Raw genomic sequence first — 27,154 nt, forward strand, 5'->3', positions numbered from 1 at the left:
TTTCCCGTAGGGCCTTGAGGACATTCCGTGCAGACCACTGCCTGATGGACCGGTGGTCAAAGGTGTTTTTCCGCAGAAACTGCTCCACGAAGGATAGGTGGTACGGCGCCGCCCAACTGCACGGTGCGTTCCGCGGCAATGTGACCAGGCCCATCCTTCGCAACACCGGGGACAGATAGAACCTCAGCACGTAGTGACACTTGGAGTTTGCGTACTGGGGATCGACACATAGCTTGATGCAGCCGCACACGAAGGTGGTCATCAGGATGAGGGCCACGTTGGGTACATTTTTCCCGCCCATGTCCAGAGATTTGAACATCGTGTCCCTCCGGACCCGGTCCATTTTAGATCCCCAGACGAAGCGGAAAATGGCTCGGGTGACTGCCACGGCGCAGGAGTGGGGTATGGGCCAGACCTGCGCCACGTAGAGCAACAACGTGAGCGCCTCGCACCTGATGACCAGGTTCTTACCCACAATGGAGAGAGATCGCTGCCCCCACATGCCCAACTTTTGTCGTACCTTGGCTACTCGCTCCTCCCATGTTTTGGTGCACGCCCCGGCACTTCCGAACCATTTCCCCAGCACCTTCAGGTAATCTGACCTGACGGTGAAGGGGACAAAGGATCGGTCAGCCCAGTTCCCAAAGAACATGGCCTCGCTCTTGCCGTGGTTAACTTTGGCTCCCGAGGCCAGTTCGAACTGGTCGCAGATGCTCATCAGTCTGCGCACGGACAGCGGATCCGAGCAGAAGACGGCGACGTCATCCATGTACAGGGAGGTTTTGACCTGAGTGCCTCCACTGCCTGGGATTGTCACCCCTCTTATGCTCGCATCCTTCCTAATAGACTCAGCAAAGGGTTCAATACAGCAAACAAACAAGACCGGGGACAGAGGACAGCCCTGTCTGACTCCAGATTTGATCGGGAAACTTTCAGATTCCCACCCGTTGATTGACACTGCGCTACTGATGTTTGTGTAGAGCAGTTGGATCCAATTGCAGATTCCCTCCCCAAACCCCATTTTGGAAAGCACGTCCATCATGTAGGTGTGCAATATCCTGTCAAAGGCCTTCTCCTGGTCCAGGCTGATGAGGCAGGTGTCCACCCTCCTGTCCCGTACGTAGGCGATCGTATCCCTGAGTAGCGCGAGGCTATCAGAGATCTTCCTGCCGGGTACAGTACAGGTCTGATCGGGGTGAATCACCAGCTCCAGAGCAGACTTGACTCGACTGGCTATGACTTTGTAAGCACTGATAAGAACAGACACTACACTTGATCTTAGCCAAAAGGCCGAGAAGCGATGGCCGTAAAACTGCGTTTGCTGCGCGCGTCAGGCCCGGCGTGCGGCCTCTACGTCAAAGTAGCCGCCGGGTGGGCGAGCCTCGGGCGAAAGAGGCGACGGCGGGCGGTCTTTGAGCCAGAGCTCCTTTTGTTGCCGGGCCTTGCAAGCAGAAAGGAAAGCACGCGTGCATGCCACGCGCAGCCATTCCTTGCGCTTCTGCGCGAGGCATTGCGCAGGAAAAAAGACAACCGCGCGCGCTGGGCAGCAAAGGGCGGCCTGCAACTGCGGGGCAATCCAACAGGGGGCAGCGTAGTGCCCACGGAAAACTGCAGCAAAGTCAGCCGAGCAGCAGCGCCGTCACTATTGCGAATTCTATTTTTCAGCAGGGGTCTCGCCCCCATGGAGGGGGGAAGCTGCACCGCTCCTGGAAACACTGCAATACCAGGTGGATGCATGGAGTGGACGGGGCAAGCCCCTGCTCCATCTCCCTGTCCCAAAAATCAATTCAATATTTGGTCCCCAGATAGGGGACGTATCAGATATTAAACTGATAAGAACAGATTTTTTTTTTTATTTCCAAAATATACTTTATTCATAAAAATCTGTAAAAATTACATTTCCAAACAGTTTCCAAACAGCACGAAAAAATACAAACATTGCAAAAGAGATCAGTTTCTTTCAATAATGTCATGAGTTTCTTCCCAACCCTTCCGTTTCACAATTGTCATGTCAATTACAGTTTTATATTTACAGCAATTGAGAATATTAACGATACAGTTCGAGGGGCTTCCCATGGTTCCAGCCCCTCAGTCCAGCTTGGTGGGGGAACCTTACACTGTGGTCTTTCCCCATTGAGCCTTTGCTGCGGCTGCCCCAAGCTTTAGTGCGTCCCTCAGCACGTAGTCCTGGACCTTGGAATGTGCCAGTCTGCAACATTCGGTGGTGGACAACTCTTTGCGCTGGAAGACCAGCAAGTTTCGGGCAGACCAAAGGGCGTCTTTCACCGAATTGATAGTCCTCCAGCAGCAGTTGATGTTTGTCTCGGTGTGCGTCCCTGGGAACAGCCCGTAGAGCACAGACTCCTGTGTTACAGAGCTGCTTGGGATGAACCTTGACAAAAACCACTGCATCTCTTTCCACACCTGCTTTGCAAAGGCACATTCCAGGAGAAGGTGGGCGACCGTCTCTTCCCCACCACAGCCAACGCGGGGGCACTGTGCGGAGGGGGCGAGACTTCGGGTGTGCATGAAGGATCTGACGGGGAGGGCCCTTCTCACCACCAGCCAAGCTACGTCTTGGTGCTTGTTTGAAAGTTCTGGTGATGAGGCATTCCGCCAAATGACTTTGACGGTCTGCTCGGGAACCATCCGACAGGATCCACCGTTTCCTTTTCCCGTAGGGCCTTGAGGACATTCCGTGCAGACCACTGCCTGATGGACCGGTGGTCAAAGGTGTTTTTCCGCAGAAACTGCTCCACGAAGGATAGGTGGTACGGCGCCGCCCAACTGCACGGTGCGTTCCGCGGCAATGTGACCAGGCCCATCCTTCGCAACACCGGGGACAGATAGAACCTCAGCACGTAGTGACACTTGGAGTTTGCGTACTGGGGATCGACACATAGCTTGATGCAGCCGCACACGAAGGTGGTCATCAGGATGAGGGCCACGTTGGGTACATTTTTCCCGCCCATGTCCAGAGATTTGAACATCGTGTCCCTCCGGACCCGGTCCATTTTAGATCCCCAGACGAAGCGGAAAATGGCTCGGGTGACTGCCACGGCGCAGGAGTGGGGTATGGGCCAGACCTGCGCCACGTAGAGCAACAACGTGAGCGCCTCGCACCTGATGACCAGGTTCTTACCCACAATGGAAAGAGATCGCTGCCCCCACATGCCCAACTTTTGTCGTACCTTGGCTACTCGCTCCTCCCATGTTTTGGTGCACGCCCCGGCACTTCCGAACCATTTCCCCAGCACCTTCAGGTAATCTGACCTGACGGTGAAGGGGACAAAGGATCGGTCAGCCCAGTTCCCAAAGAACATGGCCTCGCTCTTGCCGTGGTTAACTTTGGCTCCCGAGGCCAGTTCGAACTGGTCGCAGATGCTCATCAGTCTGCGCACGGACAGCGGATCCGAGCAGAAGACGGCGACGTCATCCATGTACAGGGAGGTTTTGACCTGAGTGCCTCCGCTGCCTGGGATTGTCACCCCTCTTATGCTCGCATCCTTCCTAATAGACTCAGCAAAGGGTTCAATACAGCAAACAAACAAGACCGGGGACAGAGGACAGCCCTGTCTGACTCCAGATTTGATCGGGAAACTTTCAGATTCCCACCCGTTGATTGACACTGCGCTACTGATGTTTGTGTAGAGCAGTTGGATCCAATTGCAGATTCCCTCCCCAAACCCCATTTTGGAAAGCACGTCCATCATGTAGGTGTGCAATATCCTGTCAAAGGCCTTCTCCTGGTCCAGGCTGATGAGGCAGGTGTCCACCCTCCTGTCCCGTACGTAGGCGATCGTATCCCTGAGTAGCGCGAGGCTATCAGAGATCTTCCTGCCGGGTACAGTACAGGTCTGATCGGGGTGAATCACCAGCTCCAGAGCAGACTTGACTCGACTGGCTATGACTTTGTAAGCACTGATAAGAACAGACACTACACTTGATCTTAGCCAAAAGGCCGAGAAGCGATGGCCGTAAAACTGCGTTTGCTGCGCGCGTCAGGCCCGGCGTGCGGCCTCTACGTCAAAGTAGCCGCCGGGTGGGCGAGCCTCGGGCGAAAGAGGCGACGGCGGGCGGTCTTTGAGCCAGAGCTCCTTTTGTTGCCGGGCCTTGCAAGCAGAAAGGAAAGCACGCGTGCATGCCACGCGCAGCCATTCCTTGCGCTTCTGCGCGAGGCATTGCGCAGGAAAAAAGACAACCGCGCGCGCTGGGCAGCAAAGGGCGGCCTGCAACTGCGGGGCAATCCAACAGGGGGCAGCGTAGTGCCCACGGAAAACTGCAGCAAAGTCAGCCGAGCAGCAGCGCCGTCACTATTGCGAATTCTATTTTTCAGCAGGGGTCTCGCCCCCATGGAGGGGGGAAGCTGCACCGCTCCTGGAAACACTGCAATACCAGGTGGATGCATGGAGTGGACGGGGCAAGCCCCTGCTCCATCTCCCTGTCCCAAAAATCAATTCAATATTTGGTCCCCAGATAGGGGACGTATCAGATATTAAACTGATAAGAACAGATTTTTTTTTTTATTTCCAAAATATACTTTATTCATAAAAATCTGTAAAAATTACATTTCCAAACAGTTTCCAAACAGCACGAAAAAATACAAACATTGCAAAAGAGATCAGTTTCTTTCAATAATGTCATGAGTTTCTTCCCAACCCTTCCGTTTCACAATTGTCATGTCAATTACAGTTTTATATTTACAGCAATTGAGAATATTAACGATACAGTTCGAGGGGCTTTCCATGGTTCCAGTCCCTCAGTCCAGCTTGGTGGGGGAACCTTACACTGTGGTCTTTCCCCATTGAGCCTTTGCTGCGGCTGCCCCAAGCTTTAGTGCGTCCCTCAGCACGTAGTCCTGGACCTTGGAATGTGCCAGTCTGCAACATTCGGTGGTGGACAACTCTTTGCGCTGGAAGACCAGCAAGTTTCGGGCAGACCAAAGGGCGTCTTTCACCGAATTGATAGTCCTCCAGCAGCAGTTGATGTTTGTCTCGGTGTGCGTCCCTGGGAACAGCCCGTAGAGCACAGACTCCTGTGTTACAGAGCTGCTTGGGATGAACCTTGACAAAAACCACTGCATCTCTTTCCACACCTGCTTTGCAAAGGCACATTCCAGGAGAAGGTGGGCGACCGTCTCTTCCCCACCACAGCCAACGCGGGGGCACTGTGCGGAGGGGGCGAGACTTCGGGTGTGCATGAAGGATCTGACGGGGAGGGCCCTTCTCACCACCAGCCAAGCTACGTCTTGGTGCTTGTTTGAAAGTTCTGGTGATGAGGCATTCCGCCAAATGACTTTGACGGTCTGCTCGGGGAACCATCCGACAGGATCCACCGTTTCCTTTTCCCGTAGGGCCTTGAGGACATTCCGTGCAGACCACTGCCTGATGGACCGGTGGTCAAAGGTGTTTTTCCGCAGAAACTGCTCCACGAAGGATAGGTGGTACGGCGCCGCCCAACTGCACGGAGCGTTCCGCGGCAATGTGACCAGGCCCATCCTTCGCAACACCGGGGACAGATAGAACCTCAGCACGTAGTGACACTTGGAGTTTGCGTACTGGGGATCTACACATAGCTTGATGCAGCCGCACACGAAGGTGGTCATCAGGATGAGGGCCACGTTGGGTACATTTTTCCCGCCCATGTCCAGAGATTTGAACATCGTGTCCCTCCGGACCCGGTCCATTTTAGATCCCCAGACGAAGCGGAAAATGGCTCGGGTGACTGCCACGGCGCAGGAGTGGGGTATGGGCCAGACCTGCGCCACGTAGAGCAACAACGTGAGCGCCTCGCACCTGATGACCAGGTTCTTACCCACAATGGAGAGAGATCGCTGCCCCCACATGCCCAACTTTTGTCGTACCTTGGCTACTCGCTCCTCCCATGTTTTGGTGCACGCCCCGGCCCTTCCGAACCATATCCCCAGCACCTTCAGGTAATCTGACCTGACGGTGAAGGGGACAAAGGATCGGTCAGCCCAGTTCCCAAAGAACATGGCCTCGCTCTTGCCGTGGTTAACTTTGGCTCCCGAGGCCAGTTCGAACTGGTCGCAGATGCTCATCAGTCTGCGCACGGACAGCGGATCCGAGCAGAAGACGGCGACGTCATCCATGTACAGGGAGGTTTTGACCTGAGTGCCTCCGCTGCCTGGGATTGTCACCCCTCTTATGCTCGCATCCTTCCTAATAGACTCAGCAAAGGGTTCAATACAGCAAACAAACAAGACCGGGGACAGAGGACAGCCCTGTCTGACTCCAGATTTGATCGGGAAACTTTCAGATTCCCACCCGTTGATTGACACTGCGCTACTGATGTTTGTGTAGAGCAGTTGGATCCAATTGCAGATTCCCTCCCCAAACCCCATTTTGGAAAGCACGTCCATCATGTAGGTGTGCGATATCCTGTCAAAAGCCTTCTCCTGGTCCAGGCTGATGAGGCAGGTGTCCACCCTCCTGTCCCGTACGTAGGCGATCGATAAGAACAGATACTACACTTGATCTTAGCCAAAAGGCCGAGAAGCGATGGCCGTAAAACTGCGTTTGCTGCGCGCGTCAGGCCCGGCGTGCGGCCTCTACGTCAAAGTAGCCGCCGGGTGGGCGAGCCTCGGGCGAAAGAGGCGACGGCGGGCGGTCTTTGAGCCAGAGCTCCTTTTGTTGCCGGGCCTTGCAAGCAGAAAGGAAAGCACGCGTGCATGCCACGCGCAGCCATTCCTTGCGCTTCTGCGCGAGGCATTGCGCAGGAAAAAAGACACGCGCGCGCGCTGGGCAGCAAAGGGCGGCCTGCAACTGCGGGGCAATCCAACAGGGGGCAGCGTAGCGCGCAGGGAAAACGACAGCAAAGTCAGCCGAGCAGCAGCGCCGTCACTATTGCGAATTCTATTTTTCAGCAGGGGTCTCGCCCCCATGGAGGGGTAAGCTGCACCGCTCCTGGAAACACTGCAATACCAGGTGGATGCATGGAGTGGACGGGGCAAGCCCCTGTTCCATCTCCCTGTCCCAAAAATCAATTTAATATTTGGTCCCCAGATAGGGGACGTATCAGATATTAAACTGATAAGAACAGATACTTTTTTTTTTTATTTCCAAAATATACTTTATTCATAAAAATCTGTAAAAATTACATTGCCAAACAGTTTCCAAACAGCACGAAAAAATACAAACATTGCAAAAGAGATCAGTTTCTTTCAATAATGTCATGAGTTTCTTCCCAACCCTTCCGTTTCACAATTGTCATGTCAATTACAGTTTTACATTTACAGCAATTGAGAATATTAACGATACAGTTCGAGGGGCTTCCCATGGTTCCAGCCCCTCAGTCCAGCTTGGTGGGGGAACCTTACACTGTGGTCTTTCCCCATTGAGCCTTTGCTGCGGCTGCCCCAAGCTTTAGTGCGTCCCTCAGCACGTAGTCCTGGACCTTGGAATGTGCCAGTCTGCAACATTCGGTGGTGGACAACTCTTTGCGCTGGAAGACCAGCAAGTTTCGGGCAGACCAAAGGGCGTCTTTCACCGAATTGATAGTCCTCCAGCAGCAGTTGATGTTTGTCTCGGTGTGCGTCCCTGGGAACAGCCCGTAGAGCACAGACTCCTGTGTTACAGAGCTGCTTGGGATGAACCTTGACAAAAACCACTGCATCTCTTTCCACACCTGCTTTGCAAAGGCACATTCCAGGAGGAGGTGGGCGACCGTCTCTTCCCCACCACAGCCAACGCGGGGGCACTGTGCGGAGGGGGCGAGACTTCGGGTGTGCATGAAGGATCTGACGGGGAGGGCCCTTCTCACCACCAGCCAAGCTACGTCTTGGTGCTTGTTTGAAAGTTCTGGTGATGAGGCATTCCGCCAAATGACTTTGACGGTCTGCTCGGGGAACCATCCGACAGGATCCACCGTTTCCTTTTCCCGTAGGGCCTTGAGGACATTCCGTGCAGACCACTGCCTGATGGACCGGTGGTCAAAGGTGTTTTTCCGCAGAAACTGCTCCACGAAGGATAGGTGGTACGGCGCCGCCCAACTGCATGGTGCGTTCCGCGGCAATGTGACCAGGCCCATCCTTCGCAACACCGGGGACAGATAGAACCTCAGCACGTAGTGACACTTGGAGTTTGCGTACTGGGGATCTACACATAGCTTGATGCAGCCGCACACGAAGGTGGTCATCAGGATGAGGGCCACGTTGGGTACATTTTTCCCGCCCATGTCCAGAGATTTGAACATCGTGTCCCTCCGGACCCGGTCCATTTTAGATCCCCAGACGAAGCGGAAAATGGCTCGGGTGACTGCCACGGCGCAGGAGTGGGGTATGGGCCAGACGGGCGCCACGTAAAGCAACAACGTGAGCGCCTCGCACCTGATGACCAGGTTCTTACCCACAATGGAGAGAGATCGCTGCCCCCACATGCCCAACTTTTGTCGTACCTTGGCTACTCGCTCCTCCCATGTTTTGGTGCACGCCCCGGCACTTCCGAACCATGTCCCCAGCACCTTCAGGTAATCTGACCTGACGGTGAAGGGGACAAAGGATCGGTCAGCCCAGTTCCCAAAGAACATGGCCTCGCTCTTGCCGTGGTTAACTTTGGCTCCCGAGGCCAGTTCGAACTGGTCGCAGATGCTCATCAGTCTGCGCACGGACAGCGGATCCGAGCAGAAGACGACGACGTCATCCATGTACAGGGAGGTTTTGACCTGAGTGCCTCCGCTGACTGGGATTGTCACCCCTCTTATGCTCGCATCCTTCCTAATAGACTCAGCAAAGGGTTCAAGACAGCAAACAAACAAGACCGGGGACAGAGGACAGCCCTGTCTGACTCCAGATTTGATCGGGAAACTTTCAGATTCCCACCCGTTGATTGACACTGCGCTACTGATGTTTGTGTAGAGCAGTTGGATCCAATTGCAGATTCCCTCCCCAAACCCCATTTTGGAAAGCACGTCCATCATGTAGGTGTGCGATATCCTGTCAAAAGCCTTCTCCTGGTCCAGGCTGATGAGGCAGGTGTCCACCCTCCTGTCCCGTACGTAGGCGATCGTATCCCTGAGTAGCGCGAGACTATCAGAGATCTTCCTGCCGGGTACAGTACAGGTCTGATCGGGGTGAATCACCAACTCCAGAGCAGACTTGACTCGACTGGCTATGACTTTGGACAGAATCTTGTAATCAACATTAAGCAGTGAGATGGGCCGCCAATTTCTGATTTCTGCCCTCTCCCCCTTCTGCTTGTAAATGAGGGTGATGATGCCTTTTCTCATGGTCTCTGACATGCTGCCGGCCAGGAGCATACTCTCGTATACTTCCAGCAGGTCCGGGCCGACCCAGTCCCACAGGGCCGAGTACAACTCGACCGGTAAGCCGTCGCTCCCGGGGGTTTTACTCGTCTCGAAAGACTCGACGGCCTTTGTCAGCTCGTCCAGAATTAGCGGCTTGTCCAGTCTCTCCCTCCTGCTGTCATCTAGGACCTCTGTGATAGATGACAGGAAGGACTGGGAGGCTCTGCTGTCTGTGGGCTTCGCGTCATACAGCCCAGCATAAAAGGATTTGCTGATCCTTAGTATGTCAGACTGCGAAGACGTTACCGAGCCATCTTCTTCCTTCAGGCTGCTGATAACAGAGCTCTCTCTGTGTACCTTTTGGAAGAAGTAACGCGAGCACGTCTCATCCTGCTCGATGGAGCGGACTCTGGACCGGAAGATGATCTTGGAGGCCTCCTTGGCAAAGAGCGAGGCCTGCTGGCTCTTCACCTCTTGGAGGTCCTCCTTGACCTCGACCCCCATTGACTGCAACCGGAGTAGATTTTGCATAATTTTCTGGAGTCGGGACAGTTCCCTCTGTCTCTCTCTCGCCTTCTGAACACCTTTGTGGATGAAGAACCTCTTGATGTTCTCCTTTATCGCTTCCCACCAGTGAACTGGAGACTCAAAGAGGGGTTTCACGGTCCTCCAACCTTTGTAATCCCTTTTGAGTTCCTCAACGTTCTCTGGGGTCAGCAGTGTCGCATTGAGCTTCCACGTCCCTCTGCCAACCCGCTGGTCGTCCTGTAAGTGACAGTCGGCCAGTAAGAGGCAGTGGTCGGAGAAGAACACCGGCTTGACGTCGGTGGATCCGACCGTGACAGCACGGGACACAAACAGGAAGTCAATCCTGGAACGGGCAGACCCGTCCGATCTTGACCATGTGTATCTGCGCTGCGCTCCGTCTGCAGGTTTGCTGAAGACGTCGTGCAGTTTGGCATCCTTAACTGTTTCTACTAGGAATCTGGACGTAGCGTCCAGTTTGCTGTCGTCACTGCCGGTTCGTCCAGCCGCATCGATGATGCAGTTGAAGTCACCGCCTAGGATGACCGGCCTGGACGTCGCCAGCAGCAGTGGGAGTTGCTGGAAGACGGTCAGCCGCTCGCTGCGTTGTACCGGGGCGTACACGTTGATCAACCGGAGCGGAGCGTTGTTGTACATCACGTCTGCTACGAGGAGGCGGCCGCCCACCACCTCCTTAACTTCGGAGATGGTGAAGTTACCTCCCCGCAGCAGAATACCCAGGCCGGAGGAACGGCAGTCATTACCCCCCGACCAGATCGATGGCCCGTGGGACCACCATCGCGACCACTGCCTGTAGGTGCTGAGGTGTGGTATTCCACACTCCTGCAGAAACAGTAGGTCAGCTTTGACCTTGGCAAGGTAATCCAAGGTTGAAACACATCGCGTAGTAGATTTAATGCTACGCACATTAATGGAAGCAATCCTTACACCCATTTTTTTCTAAAAATTATTTGTTGCTTCCCATACCATTTGTCCTCGCTAGTCCCAGTCCTTCCCCTTCGGGATGTTCCTGCATACCCATCGTATGCGCAAGCAGTTTCACGTTGGTTGGGCTCAGAAACCCCTCCTGATTTTTCATGCAGGGTTTGTGCCGCTCGGGTGACATCGGGGGGGTCTTGTAGGCAGAGAGGATTGGGTTGTCCTCAGCTGCTTCCATCTGTTCCTCCTCGAAAACATCACAGCTCCCGGTCTCCCGGAGCTCAGGTGCGCCAGACGTGTCTTTGCTTCCAGTGTCGCAGAGCTGAGATGCGTTGGCCACTTCGTTACGTGTGGGGCATTGGGGTTGGGGCACGCCGGGCCCATCACATCTTCCAGTGCCCGGGGGCTGGGATGCTTTATCATCCATCTCGGAGTTCTGCCGCCTCTTTTGAAGGGGCTGTCGTTCCAGCATTTCCCCGTCCAGTGAAGAGGAGTTGTTGCAGTCTGATTCAGAAGAGAGCCTCCTCTTGCCACTGGTTTGGGTGGTGGCTTTGGGATGTTTTTTCTTTGTGGTTTTCCTCTGGACCACTTGCCACTGACCTGTTTGTCCATCTGCTGCCTCCTCCTCCATTGATTCTGTCTGTGGGCAAGGGGTTTCCGGGCACTGGGTAGGTGCTGGGTCGTTGGTTTCAGCCGCCTCCCCTTCCTTCTCAGGTTGAAGTTCCTCACTGCGGAGAAGGTTGCTGGTCTCCTTTCGAACAGCAGACGCCTTCGTCGAACCTTCGCCCGGCCATTCCTTGGACCTTGCCGCCTGAGCATAGCTTAGACAACGTTTGGGACAGGTCTTGTAGAGATGGCCTGCCGCACCGCACAAGTTGCAACACTTAGTCTGCTTACAGTCCTTGGTCTGATGGCCTTCCTCCTTGCAGTTCTTGCAAACAACCGTGCTGCAGTTGGCTGCCATGTGACCAGATTTGCCACAGGTGCGGCAAACTCTGGGCTGCCCAGCGTAGACCAAGAAGCCTCGACTTCCCCCGATAGCGAAGCTGGAGGGAGGGTGGATGATGGCTCCACTGGGATCTACCTTCAAGGTCACCTTGACCTGCCGCTTGCTGGTCCAGATCCCAAAGGGGTCCTTGACATCAGTGCTGCTGCCGGCCACCTCGACGTACCTGGCGAGAAAGGTGAGTACGTCCACCACCGGAACATGGGGGTTGTAGAGGTGAATCGTCACCACCCGGTCCCGTTGTGACGGAAGCGTGAAGAGCGGCTCCGCTGTGAGGATCGACAGTGGCGCCCGGTCCCCTTTCTCCTTGAACGCCTTCAGGAACTTGATGCATCCCGCCACGTTCCGGAACGTCACGTCGAAGTATCCACTGCTGGGGAAATCCTGCAGGCAGAAGACATCCGTCGCTTGAAATCCGCAGCAATCGAAGAGAATTTTCTTGATGAAGAAGGTGCGATCGACCGGTGCATCTCCTTCCTTGTCCTTCACGACCACCCGAACGGTGTTGCGCACTCCCTGGCCCGAAGCTCGAAAACTGGTTATAGCCATTTTACTCAAAGCTTCCCCAGGATCAAAAGGCAATGATCATGGTCTCTTCTCAATCAAATAAGCACTGACAAGAACAGATTTTTTTTTTTTTATTTCCAAAATATACTTTATTCATAAAAATCTGTAAAAATTACATTGCCAAACAGTTTCCAAACAGCACGAAAAAATACAAACATTGCAAAAGAGATCAGTTTCTTTCAATAATGTCATGAGTTTCTTCCCAACCCTTCCGTTTCACAATTGTCATGTCAATTACAGTTTTACATTTACAGCAATTGAGAATATTAACGATACAGTTCGAGGGGCTTCCCATGGTTCCAGCCCCTCAGTCCAGCTTGGTGGGGGAACCTTACACTGTGGTCTTTCCCCATTGAGCCTTTGCTGCGGCTGCCCCAAGCTTTAGTGCGTCCCTCAGCACGTAGTCCTGGACCTTGGAATGTGCCAGTCTGCAACATTCGGTGGTGGACAACTCTTTGCGCTGGAAGACCAGCAAGTTTCGGGCAGACCAAAGGGCGTCTTTCACCAAATTGATAGTCCTCCAGCAGCAGTTGATGTTTGTCTCGGCGTGCGTCCCTGGGAACAGCCCGTAGAGCACAGACTCCTGTGTTACAGAGCTGCTTGGGATGAACCTTGACAAAAACCACTGCATCTCTTTCCACACCTGCTTTGCAAAGGCACATTCCAGGAGGAGGTGGGCGACCGTCTCTTCCCCACCACAGCCAACGCGGGGGCACTGTGCGGAGGGGGCGAGACTTCGGGTGTGCATGAAGGATCTGACGGGGAGGGCCCTTCTCACCACCAGCCAAGCTACGCCTTGGTGCTTGTTTGAAAGTTCTGGTGATGAGGCATTCCGCCAAATGACTTTGACGGTCTGCTCGGGGAACCATCCAACAGGATCCACCGTTTCCTTTTCCCGTAGGGCCTTGAGGACATTCCGTGCAGACCACTGCCTGATGGACCGGTGGTCAAAGGTGTTTTTCCGCAGAAACTGCTCCACGAAGGATAGGTGGTACGGCGCCGCCCAACTGCATGGTGCGTTCCGCGGCAATGTGACCAGGCCCATCCTTCGCAACACCGGGGACAGATAGAACCTCAGCACGTAGTGACACTTGGAGTTTGCGTACTGGGGATCGACACATAGCTTGATGCAGCCGCACACGAAGGTGGTCATCAGGATGAGGGCCACGTTGGGTACATTTTTCCCGCCCTTGTCCAGAGATTTGAACATCGTGTCCCTCCGGACCCGGTCCATTTTAGATCCCCAGACGAAGCGGAAAATGGCTCGGGTGACTGCCACGGCGCAGGAGTGGGGTATGGGCCAGACCTGCGCCACGTAGAGCAACAACGTGAGCGCCTCGCACCTGATGACCAGGTTCTTACCCACAATGGAGAGAGATCGCTGCCCCCACATGCCCAACTTTTGTCGTACCTTTGCTACTCGCTCCTCCCATGTTTTGGTGCACGCCCCGGCACTTCCGAATCACATCCCCAGCACCTTCAGGTAATCTGACCTGACGGTGAAGGGGACAAAGGATCGGTCAGCCCAGTTGCCAAAGAACATGGCCTCGCTCTTGCCGTGGTTAACTTTGGCTCCCGAGGCCAGTTCGAACTGGTCGCAGATGCTCATCAGTCTGCGCACGGACAGCGGATCCGAGCAGAAGACGGCCACGTCATCCATGTACAGGGAGGTTTTGACCTGAGTGCCTCCGCTGCCTGGGATTGTCACCCCTCTTATGCTCGCATCCTTCCTAATAGACTCAGCAAAGGGTTCAATACAGCAAACAAACAAGACCGGGGACAGAGGACAGCCCTGTCTGACTCCAGATTTGATCGGGAAACTTTCAGATTCCCACCCGTTGATTGACACTGCGCTACTGATGTTTGTGTAGAGCAGTTGGATCCAATTGCAGATTCCCTCCCCAAACCCCATTTTGGAAAGCACGTCCATCATGTAGGTGTGCGATATCCTGTCAAAAGCCTTCTCCTGGTCCAGGCTGATGAGGCAGGTGTCCACCCCCCTGTCCCGTACGTAGGCGATCGTATCCCTGAGTAGCGCGAGGCTATCAGAGATCTTCCTGCCGGGTACAGTACAGGTCTGATCGGGGTGAATCACCAGCTCCAGAGCAGACTTGACTCGACTGGCTATGACTTTGGACAGAATCTTGTAATCAACATTAAGCAGTGAGATGGGCCGCCAATTTCTGATTTCTACCCTCTCCCCCTTCTGCTTGTAAATGAGGGTGATGATGCCTTTTCTCATGGATTCTGACATGCTGCCGGCCAGGAGCATACTCTCGTATACGTCCAGCAGGTCCGGGCCGACCCAGTCCCACAGGGCCGAGTACAACTCGACCGGTAAGCCGTCGCTCCCAGGAGTTTTACTCGCCTCGAAAGACTCGACGGCCTTTGTCAGCTCGTCCAGAGTTAGCGGCTTGTCCAGTCCCTCCCTCCTGCTGTCATCTAAGACCTCTGTGATAGATGACAGGAAGGACTGGGAGGCGTTGCTGTCTGTGGGCTTCGCGTCATACAACCCAGCACAAAAGGATTTGCTGATCCTTAGTATGTCGGACTGCGAAGACGTTACCGAGCCATCTTCTTCCTTCAGGCTGCTGATAACAGAGCTCTCTCTGTGTACCTTTTGGAAGAAGTAACGCGAGCACGTCTCATCCTGCTCGATGGAGCGGACTCTGGACCGGAAGATGATCTTGGAGGCCTCCTTGGCAAAGAGCGAGGCCTGCTGGCTCTTCACCTCTTGGAGGTCCTCCTTGACCTCGACCCCCATTGACTGCAACCGGAGTAGATTTTGCATAGTTTTCTGGAGTCGGGACAGTTCCCTCTGTCTCTCTCTCGCCTTCTGAACACCTTTGTGGATGAAGAACCTCTTGATGTTCTCCTTAATCGCTTCCCACCAGTGAACTGGAGACTCAAAGAGGGGTTTCACGGTCCTCCAACCTTTGTAATCCCTTTTGAGTTCCTCAACGTTCTCTGGGGTCAGCAGTGTCGCATTGAGCTTCCACGTCCCTCTGCCAACCCGCTGGTCGTCCTGTAAGTGACAGTCGGCCAGTAAGAGGCAGTGGTCGGAGAAGAACACCGGCTTGACGTCGGTGGATCCGACCGTGACAGCACGGGACACAAACAGGAAGTCAATCCTGGAAAGGGCAGACCCGTCCGATCTTGACCATGTGTATCTGCGCTGCGCTCCGTCTGCAGGTTTGCTGAAGACGTCGTGCAGTTTGGCATCCTTAACTGTTTCTACTAGGAATCTGGACGTAGCGTCCAGTTTGCTGTCGTCACTGCCGGATCGTCCAGCCGCATCGATGATGCAGTTGAAGTCACCGCCTAGGATGACCGGCCTGGACGTCGCCAGCAGCAGTGGGAGCTGCTGGAAGACGGTCAGCCGCTCGCTGCGTTGTACCGGGGCGTACACGTTGATCAACCGGAGCGGAGCGTTGTTGTACATCACGTCTGCTACGAGGAGGCGGCCGCCCACCACCTCCTTAACTTCGGAGATGGTGAAGTTACCTCCCCGCAGCAGAATACCCAGGCCGGAGGAACGGCAGTCATTACCCCCCGACCAGATCGATGGCCCGTGGGACCACCATCGCGACCACTGCCTGTAGGTGCTGAGGTGTGGTATTCCACACTCCTGCAGAAACAGTAGGTCAGCTTTGACCTTGGCAAGGTAATCCAAGGTTGAAACACATCGCGTAGTAGATTTAATGCTACGCACATTAATGGAAGCAATTCTTACACCCATTTTTTACTAAAAATTAGTTGTTGCTTCCCATACCATTTGTCCTCGCTAGTCCCAGTCCTTCCCCTTCGGGATGTTCCTGCATACCCATCGTATGCGCAAGCAGTTTCACGTTGGTTGGGCTCAGAAACCCCTCCTGATTTTTCATGCAGGGTTTGTGCCGCTCGGGTGACATCGGGGGGGTCTTGTAGGCAGAGAGGATTGGGTTGTCCTCAGCTGCTTCCATCTGTTCCTCCTCGAAAATATCACAGCTCCCGGTCTCCCGGAGCTCAGGTGCGCCAGACGTGTCTTTGCTCCCGGTGTCCCGGAGCTGAGATGCGTTGGCCACGTCGTTACGTGTGGGGAATTGGGGTTGGGGCACGCCGGGCCCATCACAGCTTCCAGTGCCCGGGGGCTGGGATGCTTGATCATCCATCTCGGAGTTCTGCCGCCTCTTTTGAAGGGGCTGTCGTTCCAGCATTTCCCCGTCCAGTGAAGAGGAGTTGTTGCAGTCTGATTCAGAAGAGAGCCTCCTCTTGCCACTGGTTTGGGTGGTGGCTTTGGGATGTTTTTTCTTTGTGGTTTTCCTCTGGACCACTTGCCACTGACCTGTTTGTCCATCTGCTGCCTCCTCCTCCATTGATTCTGTCTGTGTAGGAGGGGTTTCCGGGCGTTGGGTAGGTGCTGGGTCGTTGGTTTCAGCTGCCTCCCCTTCCTTTTCAGGTTGAAGTTCCTCACTGCGGAGAAGGTTGCTGGTCTCCTTTCGAATAGCGGACGCCTTCGTCGAACCTTCTCCCGGCCTTTCCTTGGACCTTGCCGCCTGAGCATAGCTGAGGCAACGTTTGGGGCAGGTCTTGTAGAGATGGCCTGCCGCACCGCACAAGTTGCAACACTTAGTCTGCTTACAGTCCTTGGTCTGATGGCCTTCCTCCTTGCAGTTCTTGCAAACAACCGTGCTGCAGTTGGCTGCCATGTGACCAGATTTGCCACAGGTGCGGCAAACTCTGGGCTGCCCAGCGTAGACCAAAAAGCCTCGACTTCCCCCGATAGCGAAGCTGGAGGGAGGGTGGATGATGGCTCCACTGGGATCTACCTTCAAGGTCACCTTGACCTGCCGCTTGCTGGTCCAGATCCCAAAGGGGTCCTTGACATCAGTGCTGCTGCCGGCCACCTCGACGTACCTGGCGAGAAAGGTGAGTACATCCACCACCGGAACATGGGGGTTGTAGAGGTGAATCGTCACCACCCGGTCCCGTTGTGACGGAAGCGTGAAGAGCGGCTCCGCTGTGAGGATCGACAGTGGCGCCCGGTCCCCTTTCTCCTTGAACGCCTTCAGGAACTTGATGCATCCCGCCACGCTCCGAAACGTCACGTCGAAGTATCCACTGCTGGGGAAATCCTGCAGGCAGAAGACGTCCGTGGCTTGAAATCCGCAGCAATCGAAGAGAATTTTCTTGATGAAGAAGGTGCGATCGACCGGTGCATCTCCTTCCTTGTCCTTCACGACCACCCGAACGGTGTTGCGCACTCCCTGGCCCGAAGCTCGAAAATTGGTTATAGCCATTTTACTCAAAGCTTCCCCAGGATCAAAAGGCAATGATCATGGTCTCTTCTCAATCAAATAAGCACTGATAAGAACAGATACTACACTTGATCTTAGCCAAAAGGCCGAGAAGCGATGGCGTAAAACTGCGTTTGCTGCGCGCGTCAGGCCCGGCGTGCGGCCTCTACGTCAAAGTAGCCGCCGGGTGGGCGAGCCTCGGGCGAAAGAGGCGACGGCGGGCGGTCTTTGAGCCAGAGCTCCTTTTGTTGCCGGGCCTTGCAAGCAGAAAGGAAAGCACGCGTGCATGCCACGCGCAGCCATTCCTTGCGCTTCTGCGCGAGGCATTGCGCAGGAATAAAGACAACCGCGCGCGCTGGGCAGCAAAGGGCGGCCTGCAACTGCGGGGCAATCCAACAGGGGGCAGCGTAGCGCCCACGGAAAACTGCAGCAAAGTCAGCCGAGCAGCAGCGCCGTCACTATTGCGAATTCTATTTTTCAGCAGGGGTCTCGCCCCCATGGCGGGGGGAAGCTGCACCGCTCCTGGAAACACTGCAATACCAGGTGGATGCATGGAGTGGACGGGGCAAGCCCCTGCTCCATCTCCCTGTCCCAAAAATCAATTTAATATTTGGTCCCCAGATAGGGGACGTATCAGATATTAAACTGATAAGAACAGATACTACTTTTTTTTTTTATTTCCAAAATATACTTTATTCATAAAACTCTGTAAAAATTACATTGCCAAACAGTTTCCAAACAGCACGAAAAAATACAAACATTGCAAAAGAGATCAGTTTCTTTCAATAATGTCATGAGTTTCTTCCCAACCCTTCCGTTTCACAATTGTCATGTCAATTACAGTTTTACATTTACAGCAATTGAGAATATTAACGATACAGTTCGAGGGGTTTCCCATGGTTCCAGCCCCTCAGTCCAGCTTGGTGGGGGAACCTTACACTGTGGTCTTTCCCCATTGAGCCTTTGCTGCGGCTGCCCCAAGCTTTAGTGCGTCCCTCAGCACGTAGTCCTGGACCTTGGAATGTGCCAATCTGCAACATTCGGTGGTGGACAACTCTTTGCGCTGGAAGACCAGCAAGTTTCGGGCAGACCAAAGGGCGTCTTTCACCGAATTGATAGTCCTCCAGCAGCAGTTGATGTTTGTCTCGGTGTGCGTCCCTGGGAACAGCCCGTAGAGCACAGACTCCTGTGTTACAGAGCTGCTTGGGATGAACCTTGACAAAAACCACTGCATCTCTTTCCACACCTGCTTTGCAAAGGCACATTCCAGGAGGAGGTGGGCGACCGTCTCTTCCCCACCACAGCCAACGCGGGGGCACTGTGCGGAGGGGGCGAGACTTCGGGTGTGCATGAAGGATCTGACGGGGAGGGCCCTTCTCACCACCAGCCAAGCTACGTCTTGGTGCTTGTTTGAAAGTTCTGGTGATGAGGCATTCCGCCAAATGACTTTGACGGTCTGCTCGGGGAACCATCCGACAGGATCCACCGTTTCCTTTTCCCGTAGGGCCTTGAGGACATTCCGTGCAGACCACTGCCTGATGGACCGGTGGTCAAAGGTGTTTTTCCGCAGAAACTGCTCCACGAAGGATAGGTGGTACGGCGCCGCCCAACTGCATGGTGCGTTCCGCGGCAATGTGACCAGGCCCATCCTTCGCAACACCGGGGACAGATAGAACCTCAGCACGTAGTGACACTTGGAGTTTGCGTACTGGGGATCGACACATAGCTTGATGCAGCCGCACACGAAGGTGGTCATCAGGATGAGGGCCACGTTGGGTACATTTTTCCCGCCCTTGTCCAGAGATTTGAACATCGTGTCCCTCCGGACCCGGTCCATTTTAGATCCCCAGACGAAGCGGAAAATGGCTCGGGTGACTGCCACGGCGCAGGAGTGGGGTATGGGCCAGACCTGCGCCACGTAGAGCAACAACGTGAGCGCCTCGCACCTGATGACCAGGTTCTTACCCACAATGGAGAGAGATCGCTGCCCCCACATGCCCAACTTTTGTCGTACCTTGGCTACTCACTCCTCCCATGTTTTGGTGCACGCCCCGGCCCTTCCGAACCATATCCCCAGCACCTTCAGGTAATCTGACCTGACGGTGAAGGGGACAAAGGATCGGTCAGCCCAGTTCCCAAAGAACATGGCCTCGCTCTTGCCGTGGTTAACTTTGGCTCCCGAGGCCAGTTCGAACTGGTCGCAGATGCTCATCAGTCTGCGCACGGACAGCGGATCCGAGCAGAAGACGGCGACGTCATCCATGTACAGGGAGGTTTTGACCTGAGTGCCTCCGCTGCCTGGGATTGTCACCCCTCTTATGCTCGCATCCTTCCTAATAGACTCAGCAAAGGGTTCAATACAGCAAACAAACAAGACCGGGGAAAGAGGACAGCCCTGTCTGACTCCAGATTTGATCGGGAAACTTTCAGATTCCCACCCGTTGATTGACACTGCGCTACTGATGTTTGTGTAGAGCAGTTGGATCCAATTGCAGATTCCCTCCCCAAACCCCATTTTGGAAAGCACGTCCATCATGTAGGTGTGCAATATCCTGTCAAAGGCCTTCTCCTGGTCCAGGCTGATGAGGCAGGTGTCCACCCTCCTGTCCCGTACGTAGGCGATCGTATCCCTGAGTAGCGCGAGGCTATCAGAGATCTTCCTGCCGGGTACAGTACAGGTCTGATCGGGGTGAATCACCAGCTCCAGAGCAGACTTGACTCGACTGGCTATGACTTTGTAAGCACTGATAAGAACAGACACTACACTTGATCTTAGCCAAAAGGCCGAGAAGCGATGGCCGTAAAACTGCGTTTGCTGCGCGCGTCAGGCCCGGCGTGCGGCCTCTACGTCAAAGTAGCCGCCGGGTGGGCGAGCCTCGGGCGAAAGAGGCGACGGCGGGCGGTCTTTGAGCCAGAGCTCCTTTTGTTGCCGGGCCTTGCAAGCAGAAAGGAAAGCACGCGTGCATGCCACGCGCAGCCATTCCTTGCGCTTCTGCGCGAGGCATTGCGCAGGAAAAAAGACAACCGCGCGCGCTGGGCAGCAAAGGGCGGCCTGCAACTGCGGGGCAATCCAACAGGGGGCAGCGTAGTGCCCACGGAAAACTGCAGCAAAGTCAGCCGAGCAGCAGCGCCGTCACTATTGCGAATTCTATTTTTCAGCAGGGGTCTCGCCCCCATGGAGGGGGGAAGCTGCACCGCTCCTGGAAACACTGCAATACCAGGTGGATGCATGGAGTGGACGGGGCAAGCCCCTGCTCCATCTCCCTGTCCCAAAAATCAATTCAATATTTGGTCCCCAGATAGGGGACGTATCAGATATTAAACTGATAAGAACAGATTTTTTTTTTTATTTCCAAAATATACTTTATTCATAAAAATCTGTAAAAATTACATTTCCAAACAGTTTCCAAACAGCACGAAAAAATACAAACATTGCAAAAGAGATCAGTTTCTTTCAATAATGTCATGAGTTTCTTCCCAACCCTTCCGTTTCACAATTGTCATGTCAATTACAGTTTTATATTTACAGCAATTGAGAATATTAACGATACAGTTCGAGGGGCTTCCCATGGTTCCAGCCCCTCAGTCCAGCTTGGTGGGGGAACCTTACACTGTGGTCTTTCCCCATTGAGCCTTTGCTGCGGCTGCCCCAAGCTTTAGTGCGTCCCTCAGCACGTAGTCCTGGACCTTGGAATGTGCCAGTCTGCAACAATCGGTGGTGGACAACTCTTTGCGCTGGAAGACCAGCAAGTTTCGGGCAGACCAAAGGGCGTCTTTCACCGAATTGATAGTCCTCCAGCAGCAGTTGATGTTTGTCTCGGTGTGCGTCCCTGGGAACAGCCCGTAGAGCACAGACTCCTGTGTTACAGAGCTGCTTGGGATGAACCTTGACAAAAACCACTGCATCTCTTTCCACACCTGCTTTGCAAAGGCACATTCCAGGAGGAGGTGGGCGACCGTCTCTTCCCCACCACAGCCAACGCGGGGGCACTGTGCGGAGGGGGCGAGACTTCGGGTGTGCATGAAGGATCTGACGGGGAGGGCCCTTCTCACCACCAGCCAAGCTACGTCTTGGTGCTTGTTTGAAAGTTCTGGTGATGAGGCATTCCGCCAAATTACTTTGACGGTCTGCTCGGGGAACCATCCGACAGGATCCACCGTTTCCTTTTCCCGTAGGGCCTTGAGGACATTCCGTGCAGACCACTGCCTGATGGACCGGTGGTCAAAGGTGTTTTTCCGCAGAAACTGCTCCACGAAGGATAGGTGGTACGGCGCCGCCCAACTGCACGGAGCGTTCCGCGGCAATGTGACCAGGCCCATCCTTCGCAACACCGGGGACAGATAGAACCTCAGCACGTAGTGACACTTGGAGTTTGCGTACTGGGGATCTACACATAGCTTGATGCAGCCGCACACGAAGGTGGTCATCAGGATGAGGGCCACGTTGGGTACATTTTTCCCGCCCATGTCCAGAGATTTGAACATCGTGTCCCTCCGGACCCGGTCCATTTTAGATCCCCAGACGAAGCGGAAAATGGCTCGGGTGACTGCCACGGCGCAGGAGTGGGGTATGGGCCAGACCTGCGCCACGTAGAGCAACAACGTGAGCGCCTCGCACCTGATGACCAGGTTCTTACCCACAATGGAGAGAGATCGCTGCCCCCACATGCCCAACTTTTGTCGTACCTTGGCTACTCGCTCCTCCCATGTTTTGGTGCACGCCCCGGCCCTTCCGAACCATATCCCCAGCACCTTCAGGTAATCTGACCTGACGGTGAAGGGGACAAAGGATCGGTCAGCCCAGTTCCCAAAGAACATGGCCTCGCTCTTGCTGTGGTTAACTTTGGCTCCCGAGGCCAGTTCGAACTGGTCGCAGATGCTCATCAGTCTGCGCACGGACAGCGGATCCGAGCAGAAGACGGCGACGTCATCCATGTACAGGGAGGTTTTGACCTGAGTGCCTCCGCTGCCTGGGATTGTCACCCCTCTTATGCTCGCATCCTTCCTAATAGACTCAGCAAAGGGTTCAATACAGCAAACAAACAAGACCGGGGACAGAGGACAGCCCTGTCTGACTCCAGATTTGATCGGGAAACTTTCAGATTCCCACCCGTTGATTGACACTGCGCTACTGATGTTTGTGTAGAGCAGTTGGATCCAATTGCAGATTCCCTCCCCAAACCCCATTTTGGAAAGCACGTCCATCATGTAGGTGTGCGATATCCTGTCAAAAGCCTTCTCCTGGTCCAGGCTGATGAGGCAGGTGTCCACCCTCCTGTCCCGTACGTAGGCGATCGTATCCCTGAGTAGCGCGAGACTATCAGAGATCTTCCTGCCGGGTACAGTACAGGTCTGATCGGGGTGAATCACCAACTCCAGAGCAGACTTGACTCGACTGGCTATGACTTTGGACAGAATCTTGTAATCAACATTAAGCAGTGAGATGGGCCGCCAATTTCTGATTTCTGCCCTCTCCCCCTTCTGCTTGTAAATGAGGGTGATGATGCCTTTTCTCATGGATTCTGACATGCTGCCGGCCAGGAGCATACTCTCGTATACTTCCAGCAGGTCCGGGCCGACCCAGTCCCACAGGGCCGAGTACAACTCGACCGGTAAGCCGTCGCTCCCGGGAGTTTTACTCGTCTCGAAAGACTCGACGGCCTTTGTCAGCTCGTCCAGAGTTAGCGGCTTGTCCAGTCTCTCCCTCCTGCTGTCATCTAAGACCTCTGTGATAGATGACAGGAAGGACTGGGAGGCTCTGCTGTCTGTGGGCTTCGCGTCATACAGCCCAGCATAAAAGGATTTGCTGATCCTTTGTATGTCGGACTGCGAAGACGTTTCCGAGCCATCTTCTTCCTTCAGGCTGCTGATAACAGAGCTCTCTCTGTGTACCTTTTGGAAGAAGTAACGCGAGCACGTCTCATCCTGCTCGATGGAGCGGACTCTGGACCGGAAGATGATCTTGGAGGCCTCCTTGGCAAAGAGCGAGGCCTGCTGGCTCTTCACCTCTTGGAGGTCCTCCTTGACCTCGACCCCCATTGACTGCAACCGGAGTAGATTTTGCATAATTTTCTGGAGTCGGGACAGTTCCCTCTGTCTCTCTCTCGCCTTCTGAACACCTTTGTGGATGAAGAACCTCTTGATGTTCTCCTTAATCGCTTCCCACCAGTGAACTGGAGACTCAAAGAGGGGTTTCACGGTCCTCCAACCTTTGTAATCCCTTTTGAGTTCCTCAACGTTCTCTGGGGTCAGCAGTGTCGCATTGAGCTTCCACGTCCCTCTGCCAACCCGCTGGTCGTCCTGTAAGTGACAGTCGGCCAGTAAGAGGCAGTGGTCGGAGAAGAACACCGGCTTGACGTCGGTGGATCCGACCGTGACAGCACGGGACACAAACAGGAAGTCAATCCTGAAACGGGCAGACCCGTCCGATCTTGACCATGTGTATCTGCGCTGCGCTCCGTCTGCAGGTTTGCTGAAGACGTCGTGCAGTTTGGCATCTTTAACTGTTTCTATTAGGAATCTGGACGTCGCGTCCAGTTTGCTGTCGTCACTGCCGGATCGTCCAGCCGCATCGATGATGCAGTTGAAGTCACCGCCTAGGATGACCGGCCTGGACGTCGCCAACAGCAGTGGGAGCTGCTGGAAGACGGTCAGCCGCTCGCTGCGTTGTACCGGGGCGTACACGTTGATCAACCGGAGCGGAGCGTTGTTGTACATCACGTCTGCTACGAGGAGGCGGCCGCCCACCACCTCCTTAACTTCGGAGATGGTGAAGTTACCTCCCCGCAGCAGAATACCCAGGCCGGAGGAACGGCAGTCATTACCCCCCGACCAGATCGATGGCCCGTGGGACCACCATCGCGACCACTGCCTGTAGGTGCTGAGGTGTGGTATTCCACACTCCTGCAGAAACAGTAGGTCAGCTTTGACCTTGGCAAGGTAATCCAAGGTTGAAACACATCGCGTAGTAGATTTAATGCTACGCACATTAATGGAAGCAATTTTTACACCCATTTTTAACTAAAAATTAGTTGTTGCTTCCCATACCATTTGTCCTCGCTAGTCCCAGTCCTTCCCTTTCGGGATGTTCCTGCATACCCATCGTGTGCGCAAGCAGTTTCACGTTGGTTGGGCTCAGAAACCCCTCCTGATTTTTCATGCAGGGTTTGTGCTGCTCGGGTGACATCGGGGGGGTCTTGTAGGCAGAGAGGATTGGGTTGTCCTCAACTGCTTCCATCTGTTCCTCCTCGAAAACATCACAGCTCCCGGTCTCCCAGAGCTCAGGTGCGCCAGACGTGTCTTTGCTCCCGGTGTCCCGGAGCTGAGATGCGTTGGCCACGTCGTTACGTGTGGGGCATTGGGGTTGGGCCACGCCGGGCCCATCACAGCTTCCAGTGCCCGGGGGCTGGGATGCTTTATCATCCATCTCGGAGTTCTGCCGCCTCTTTTGAAGGGGCTGTCGTTCCAGCATTTCCCCGTCCAGTGAAGAGGAGTTGTTGCAGTCTGATTCAGAAGAGAGCCTCCTCTTGCCACTGGTTTGGGTGGTGGCTTTGGGATGTTTTTTCTTTGTGGTTTTCCTCTGGACCACTTGCCACTGACCTGTTTGTCCATCTGCTGCCTCCTCCTCCATTGATTCTGTCTGTGGGGGAGGGGTTTCCGGGCGCTGGGTAGGTGCTGGGTCGTTGGTTTCAGCCGCCTCCCCTTCCTTCTCAGGTTGAAGTTCCTCACTGCGGAGAAGGTTGCTGGTCTCCTTTCGAACAGCGGACGCCTTCGTCGAACCTTCGCCCGGCCATTCCTTGGACCTTGCCGCCTGAGCATAGCTGAGACAACGTTTGGGGCAGGTCTTGTAGAGATGGCCTGCCGCACCGCACAAGTTGCAACACTTAGTCTGCTTACAGTCCTTGGTCTGATGGCCTTCCTCCTTGCAGTTCTTGCAAACAACCGTGCTGCAGTTGGCTGCCATGTGACCAGATTTGCCACAGGTGCGGCAAACTCTGGGCTGCCCAGCGTAGACCAAGAAGCCTCGACTTCCCCCGATAGCGAAGCTGGAGGGAGGGTGGATGATGGCTCCACTGGGATCTACCTTCAAGGTCACCTTGACCTGCCGCTTGCTGGTCCAGATCCCAAAGGGGTCCTTGACATCAGTGCTGCTGCCGGCCACCTCGACGTACCTGGCGAGAAAGGTGAGTACATCCACCACCGGAACATGGGGGTTGTAGAGGTGAATCGTCACCACCCGGTCCCGTTGTGACGGAAGCGTGAAGAGCGGCTCCGCTGTGAGGATCGACAGTGGCGCCCGGTCCCCTTTCTCCTTGAACGCCTTCAGGAACTTGATGCATCCCGCCACGTTCCGGAACGTCACGTCGAAGTATCCACTGCTGGGGAAATCCTGCAGGCAGAAGACGTCCGTCGCTTGAAATCCGCAGCAATCGAAGAGAATTTTCTTGATGAAGAAGGTGCGATCGACCGGTGCATCTCCTTCCTTGTCCTTCACAACCACCCGAACGGTGTTGCGCACTCCCTGGCCCGAAGCTCGAAAATTGGTTATAGCCATTTTACTCAAAGCTTCCCCAGGATCAAAAGGCAATGATCATGGTCTCTTCTCAATCAAATAAGCACTGATAAGAACAGATACTACACTTGATCTTAGCCAAAAGGCCGAGAAGCGATGGCCGTAAAACTGCGTTTGCTGCGCGCGTCAGGCCCGGCGTGCGGCCTCTACGTCAAAGTAGCCGCCGGGTGGGCGAGCCTCGGGCGAAAGAGGCGACGGCGGGCGGTCTTTGAGCCAGAGCTCCTTTTGTTGCCGGGCCTTGCAAGCAGAAAGGAAAGCACGCGTGCATGCCACGCGCAGCCATTCCTTGCGCTTCTGCGCGAGGCATTGCGCAGGAAAAAAGACAACCGCGCGCGCTGGGCAGCAAAGGGCGGCCTGCAACTGCGGGGCAATCCAACAGGGGGCAGCGTAGTGCCCACGGAAAACTGCAGCAAAGTCAGCCGAGCAGCAGCGCCGTCACTATTGCGAATTCTATTTTTCAGCAGGGGTCTCGCCCCCATGGAGGGGGGAAGCTGCACCGCTCCTGGAAACACTGCAATACCAGGTGGATGCATGGAGTGGACGGGGCAAGCCCCTGTTCCATCTCCCTGTCCCAAAAATCAATTTAATATTTGGTCCCCAGATAGGGGACGTATCAGATATTAAACTGATAAGAACAGATACTTTTTTTTTTATTTCCAAAATATACTTTATTCATAAAAATCTGTAAAAATTACATTGCCAAACAGTTTCCAAACAGCACGAAAAAATACAAACATTGCAAAAGAGATCAGTTTCTTTCAATAATGTCATGAGTTTCTTCCCAACCCTTCCGTTTCACAATTGTCATGTCAATTACAGTTTTACATTTACAGCAATTGAGAATATTAACGATACAGTTCGAGGGGCTTCCCATGGTTCCAGCCCCTCAGTCCAGCTTGGTGGGGGAACCTTACACTGTGGTCTTTCCCCATTGAGCCTTTGCTGCGGCTGCCCCAAGCTTTAGTGCGTCCCTCAGCACGTCGTCCTGGACCTTGGAATGTGCCA

The 27,154-nt window shown here is 54.4% G+C and overlaps 1 non-coding gene and 11 pseudogenes across 1 annotated transcript; all 12 read right to left on the reverse strand.

Moving 5' to 3' along the window:
- Nucleotides 1-1,122: 1,122 nt before the first annotated feature.
- LOC137354799 (U2 spliceosomal RNA) lies at nucleotides 1,123-1,302 on the reverse strand (annotated as a pseudogene).
- Nucleotides 1,303-1,690: 388 nt separating this feature from the next.
- Nucleotides 1,691-1,867, reverse strand: LOC137354386 (U2 spliceosomal RNA; annotated as a pseudogene).
- A 1,926-nt stretch (nucleotides 1,868-3,793) lies between these two features.
- On the reverse strand, nucleotides 3,794-3,973 carry LOC137354800 (U2 spliceosomal RNA; annotated as a pseudogene).
- A 388-nt stretch (nucleotides 3,974-4,361) lies between these two features.
- On the reverse strand, nucleotides 4,362-4,538 carry LOC137354387 (U2 spliceosomal RNA; annotated as a pseudogene).
- A 1,846-nt stretch (nucleotides 4,539-6,384) lies between these two features.
- On the reverse strand, nucleotides 6,385-6,523 carry LOC137354809 (U2 spliceosomal RNA; annotated as a pseudogene).
- Nucleotides 6,524-6,910: 387 nt separating this feature from the next.
- On the reverse strand, nucleotides 6,911-7,090 carry LOC137354179 (U2 spliceosomal RNA; annotated as a pseudogene).
- A 10,497-nt stretch (nucleotides 7,091-17,587) lies between these two features.
- On the reverse strand, nucleotides 17,588-17,696 carry LOC137354648 (U2 spliceosomal RNA; annotated as a pseudogene).
- Nucleotides 17,697-18,083: 387 nt separating this feature from the next.
- On the reverse strand, nucleotides 18,084-18,266 carry LOC137354145 (U2 spliceosomal RNA). Its single transcript, XR_010970293.1, has one exon. It is a non-coding gene; the product is annotated as a U2 spliceosomal RNA (small nuclear RNA).
- A 1,927-nt stretch (nucleotides 18,267-20,193) lies between these two features.
- LOC137354802 (U2 spliceosomal RNA) lies at nucleotides 20,194-20,373 on the reverse strand (annotated as a pseudogene).
- Nucleotides 20,374-20,761: 388 nt separating this feature from the next.
- LOC137354388 (U2 spliceosomal RNA) lies at nucleotides 20,762-20,938 on the reverse strand (annotated as a pseudogene).
- Nucleotides 20,939-26,138: 5,200 nt separating this feature from the next.
- Nucleotides 26,139-26,247, reverse strand: LOC137354649 (U2 spliceosomal RNA; annotated as a pseudogene).
- A 388-nt stretch (nucleotides 26,248-26,635) lies between these two features.
- Nucleotides 26,636-26,814, reverse strand: LOC137354177 (U2 spliceosomal RNA; annotated as a pseudogene).
- Between the last annotated feature and the right edge of the window lie 340 nt (nucleotides 26,815-27,154).

Source organism: Heterodontus francisci, chromosome 41 (assembly GCF_036365525.1).
Source record: "Heterodontus francisci isolate sHetFra1 chromosome 41, sHetFra1.hap1, whole genome shotgun sequence".
Classification (NCBI taxonomy): Eukaryota; Metazoa; Chordata; class Chondrichthyes; order Heterodontiformes; family Heterodontidae; genus Heterodontus; species Heterodontus francisci.